The sequence below is a fragment of the Lygodium microphyllum genome, chromosome 1 (assembly GCF_053477565.2).
Source record: "Lygodium microphyllum isolate KBCC chromosome 1, Lygodium_microphyllum_v1.1.10, whole genome shotgun sequence".
Taxonomy (NCBI): Eukaryota; Viridiplantae; Streptophyta; class Polypodiopsida; order Schizaeales; family Lygodiaceae; genus Lygodium; species Lygodium microphyllum.
Genome location: NC_141135.1, coordinates 179,495,947 through 179,502,013, shown reverse-complemented (window position 1 = coordinate 179,502,013; position 6,067 = coordinate 179,495,947).

The window sequence follows — 6,067 nt, the reverse complement described above, 5'->3', positions numbered from 1 at the left end:
TGAAAATGGTGCATGGCCTGTGGATACTAATCATAGTTGGCCTATGAGGGCTACAAATAATTCTTCGGGAGAGCTTTATGCTGCATGTCCTAATGTAAAAGTAAAAATTGGTGATGTATAAGAAGAGCAACACTTCTTTGTGCAAGATAATTCCTCATATACAGTGATTTTGGGATAGCCCTATATTAGAGGAGTGCATATGGAAACAAAGGTGCTTGATGATGGTTTTACTTATGCAAGAGCTAGAAGCAAGGATAGAAGAAAAGCTGTCCAATTTCTTACTATTTGTGTTAACCATCCTAGAAATTGGGATACACTTCGAGATTCTCCTTTGGCTCCAAATGCAAGGGAATTCAAAGACCTGGATTTTCATTAAGCACTGCTGTAATGCAGGGCTACAGTATTGCACTTCAGAGGATGTACTCACCTCTTGATGAAATGAAGCATGTATTTACTAGTGGTTATTCTCAATTTATAGCAAACAGTTCATGTTGTTTTAATCATATGGAAGCTATGTGCAAGGTTGAACGTATATCTATAAAATGAGCTACTAAGGAACTGAAAGCATTGGGACTGTTAGCTGAAAATAAAGGCAATTCATGCATATTTTATGGGCTGAATATTAATGACACTATGGCTGAAATTTCAGCAACTATACATGTAGGAAATGAGGCTAAAAATAGAGTGTTGTCAGTATGTTCTTTGGACATGTATGATGTCATAGCATTGTTTTCTCAGCAAGAAGGATTACAATGGGTTGAAGCACTTGTGGAGACAAAGTATAAGACAGCTAACAAAAAGATGAAACCAATTGCTTTGAAACTTCCACTAGAAAGTGAGGGTTTGTATGAAAAAGTGTCAAGGCAACCAATCTTATGAGATCCTAAAGATATAGGTCATCAATTTATATCGGAAACATTACAGGAATTGAAAGTTGGTGTAGAAGGGTTTCTTTTGCCTACTAAAAGAAATTGTTTTATGCGGATGTTGGCTAGGCATGGAAAGGCATTTGCAATTAAACCAACTGAAATAGGCTGTGTGGATCCAAATGTTGTCTCTCCTATGGTAATATTTACAGTGGCACATGTACCATGGAACTTGAGGCCTATTCCAGTGCCTAAAGCTTACTTGCCAAAGTTGATGGATTTGATAAATGAAAAGATTCCCATGAAGATCTTGGAGCCCTCTTCAGCCCCGTACTCAAATCGTTGGTTTTTTTTGCCCAAAAAGAATAGGGCTTTGAGATTTATTCAAGACATGCAATGGATCAATAAAGTGACCATAAGAAATGTGGGTGCAAGTCCTGTGGTTGATGAATTTGCAAAGGCTTTTGCAGGCAGAGCGATCTATTCTTTGGGTGATCTTTACTTGGGGTATGATCAGTTTCACATTGCAATTGAAAGTAGGGATATCACAACCATGAAGACTCCCTTGGGGTTAGTTCGGATGTGTACTCTCCCGTAGGGTGCAACAAACTCAATGGCACACATGACAAATGTAATGAATAGGGTACTCATGGATTTTACACCACAATTGATAATGCCCTTCTTGGATGATGTTCCAATCAAAGGGTGTGTAGTGGATGAAAAGAATGAAGAGATGGATGCTCATGGGTGCAAACAGTTTGTTACAGACCATATTGTGGATTGTGAGAGGATTTTGACGCATCTAGAAGAGGTGCATTTAACTCTTTCTGGAAAAATTTCTGTCTTTGAAGTTGAAGAGGTTTTGATTGTTGGGCATACTTGTGGGCCCTATGGCCGAAGACCAACACCGTCAAAAATATATGGGATTGATAGAATGTGTCAGAGGTGCGTAGATTCCTGGATACATATGTGTTCTATTTGATATGGATTCCTCACTTTGCACATGTAGTCAATGCTCTATATCAGCTTCTGAGGAAAGGTCACAGATTTCATCGGGAAAGAAAGCATCAGAAAGCAATGAAGAAATTGAACCAGCTCTTAAAATTTACTCCTACATTGAGAAAGGCTAACTATTCACATGGAAAGCCTATCATTATTATTATTGAAACAAGCCCAATTAGGATTGGATGGGAAATTAGGCAACATGACGAGGAAGGGAAAAGATATGCAATTTGCTTTGGTGCTAAAGTATCGATTGAACAACAGAGGAGGTATCCACAGGTAAAAAGAGAATTATGGGGAATTGTGACAACCCTTAAATGTGATAATGAGTATTTTATGGATGCTCATGTAGTCATTGAGACTGATTGTTTACCGGTATTGGGTATGATTACTAGTTGTGCTACCCTAGACATTGCTATGCTCTGGTGGATTGCATACATTAAATCTTTGAACCCTGAATTTCAGCATATTGTAGGAAGAGATAACCCAGTGGCAGACATGTTATCTCAAGTAAACTATGAGAAAGAAGATGGAATTATGGATGAGGAGGAAGAAGATGACTTTCTTGTAGCTAGAAATGATGTTGTAAGTGTGAATCTAGCAATGCAAGGCATTGCTACAACATTAACAAAAGCTTGTACAACAAAGAGAAGACACTTTAGATGTTTTGCATCTTGTGCAGAAATGTTTCTGGAAGACAAATATGTAAGAGAAAGGCTGAGAATTGGTCAATACCTCAGTACATTAACAAAGAGAGATGAATGGTTAGATGAGGAGTTTAAGAAGAAGAGGAAAGCCTATGGGTTTTTCTTAAAAGATGGATACTTATGAAAACATGCTAAAAAGAAACAGGGTATGCCATTGTGAGTTTTCAGTGTGACAGAGCTTCACAAGTAAATGTTATGCAAGAATTTCATGAAAGCTTGTGGACTGGTCATAGAGGTGTTTGGGATACTTTTGCAAAGAGCAAAGAAAGATATTGGTGGCATGGTAAGTTTAAGAATGTTTCTCACTTTTTGGAAATGTGTACATGCCAAATGTATTTATGTATGAGACATCGAGATGGATTGCAACCCACATATCCATTGTCTCTTCATTTTAAGTGGGTGATGGATTTAATCATGATGCCTACAAGTCTTTGGAAAATGAGATATCTTGTGCTTGCATATGAAGAATTGACTAATCAAGTGGAAGGGAGAGCTCTACGTACTAAGACAACAAATGTTGTGTGTACTTTTCTCTTAGAAGAGATCTTTTGTCGGTATGGCTGTGTAGGAAAAATTACAGCAGATAGCAGTGAGCTGGATGAAGATGAAGCTCATGATTTCTTTGCACGGTTGGGGATAAAGCTTGCTTTAACTTCAGCCTATAACACTGAAGGAAATGGAAAAAGTGAAAGAGGTCATCTACCTATTGTGAAGGCATTGACAAAAGCATGTGGAGAGAAGGTAAAAGAGTGGCCACAGATTTGATGTGTGGTCAAAAACCTATCATGCCGATAGAAGAGATGACAGTCACATGGAGTGTGCTACCTTGGCAGGAGGAGTTGAATCAAGAGGAGTTGGTGACCTTGCACATTAGACAGTTGGAAAGAAAGTTAGAAGACATAAAGGTAGCAATTGCAAAATTAAGGGCAACAAGGATACAGAACAAGAAATGGTTTGACAAAAGACATAGACTAAGACCAAGAACCATACAAGATGATGATTGGGTATTGGTTTATGATAGTAGTTTAGAAAACCAGCATAGTGCCATGCATAAAGTTTCCAAAATATGGTTTGAACCCTATGTGGTAAGGCAAGTGTTCAATAATGCTACTTATGCATTAAATGAACTAGATGGGATAGCAATAAAACTTTTGGTAGCAGGGAAAAGAATCAAATTATTCAAGAGGCGGGAATCTACTCCTTATGAGTTGCCAGAATTGGAAGAAAATAGTGGCCATGATACAGGGGCTAGCCAAGAAGATATGGAAGATGAAAAAGAAAAGGATATGGTTGTAGAGGATGAGGAGGACTTAGAATCTAGTGACAACTAGGAATTTCGCACATACCGGAGGATATGTAGACTCAGAGGGGTGGATGTCGTGCCACTACACGCGGACATGTTGTGAAAAACTCTAGAGTGCATCATCATTCGAATTTCTTATTAATGTAGAGAGTCAATGTGATCTGAGACATTAGTGCTAGTTTCTATTGCATGGATTATCCAAAAATACTACATTTTTGGATAATTTTGACCTATTTTTTATATTATTTATTGTAAAAATCTAAAAATTTTTAGAAAAGCTTCTAGATTAGGATGGCATGCAAAAAGCAAGTTACTTTTTCAGCCATTTATTGAATTTTTCATAAAAAAGAAAGAATAATAAAATCGTGCAGGCCACGATCGTTGTTGATAGGTTGAAAACTGCACTTTGAATGGGAAGAAGAAGGAGTGATGTGAGAGATCCGTGACCAGGTGACTTGGAGTCTTGGGGTTTTAGTCCCCCTTTCAAAGCGAATAGAGCCATCAGATTTGGGTTCTGAGCAGTAGAGGAGTTGTTATTTCTGATCCACATTTTTGTTCTACGAGGGAGCTCCAGGAGATCTAATGCCTAGAGAGTACTTGTGAGTAGTGCCAAACAAAGGATTTCACGTTATGTCAATACATATTGATTTGATGCATTGTGCTTTGTCATTATTTTGTTTACATCTTGTGTATTATTCATCTTCTCTTCCATCTTCTATCTCTACTTCCTTCTACCTTTGATCCTTGGTAGATTTGACCTTTCGACAAAAACCCCTCTGACATCATTCTTGCTATGGATGGCATGAACCCATTCGTTCTGCCTCAACTTCTTATAGTGTGTGGACTGTAGTCCTTGTTAACTACAACATCCCTCCATGGCTTTCTACAAAGAAAGGACACCTCATCCTTAACTTGCTCGTTCCTGGCAGCTACAAAGTCAAGAATATATGATGTGTATCTTTATCCATTAGTTGATGAGCTTAAGATTTTGTGGGAGGAGGGGGTCGTGGTGGAAGATATGAGCGAGTGCAATGGTTGATGGTCCGCCAATATATGAGCCATTCATATGTGGACCATGCATGACTTTGTGGGATTTGGGGAGTGCTCAGGTAAGTAGGCTTTCGTTCTCGTTGGTAATATCTATCATATCTTGTTCAAGTTTGTATTCACTAGATAGAGGTCTTGGGATAGGTTTGGTTACCTCAGGTTATCATGCATGTCCATTGTGTGGGCCACAGTTAGACTCTTGAAGGTCACAAACCATGAAGAAGATGGTATATCAAGGACACATCGCTTTCTTGCCGGAGGGTCATGAACTGAGGGAAGGTTTTCTTGGGTGACCTCCAACATGAATGAATGCCCAAAGCTGGTATGAGTTGAAAATGATCCAACACTCCAAGGGCACGAATGGATTTAAAAGAGGTAGGCAAGATGGAGGCGCTTTGACCGCAGTCGAGAGTGCTAATGGTTGCTTACAGTCACCTTGTGCTCCTTGGGTTTTTTCCACTAAAGAAGTGCACATTGTGAAGCAAATTATCAAGTCTATCCGCACTCTGAGACGAGTATGATGTATTCTCTTAGGTCTGCATTTTCTAAAGACAATCAATTATCAAGGCTAAAATCCCATGATTGGTATAAGATATGTCAAATTTGTACTACGAATGGATTGTAAGTGGCTTGCATATTTTGCTATTTTGAGCTTGGTAATTGTTCATAATACTTCTTCATTTGTGGCAGTTTGTACTATCAATCGTAATCGTAGGATGCCTTATTCCAGAAATACATGGGGTGATTTACAAGTTGTCAAATTTAGTGCAATGGATAAGGAGATAAAGACATCCATTATTGAATCTGCAAGGCGGGGAGCAGTGCAGATTGCCTGTCTCTTTGAGAAGTACTAGTCCACCAACATGCTCATGATACAAACCCACCTCCTAGTGCATCTTGTAGAGGAAGTGGAGATTACGGGACATGTCCATATGGGATGGATATTCTCCTTGGAGCACTTCATGAAAACCCTAAAAGGCTTTGTGTGAAAATGAGCTCATCCAGAAGATAGCATGGCTGAAGGTTGGTTGGTGTTTGAGGCATTAGTGCATATTTCACAGTGGCTACCAACAATGGATTCAAACAATAGTACGCTATGGTCATTGAGGGACGATGATAGATTGACCAGAGATGTGGTGGTT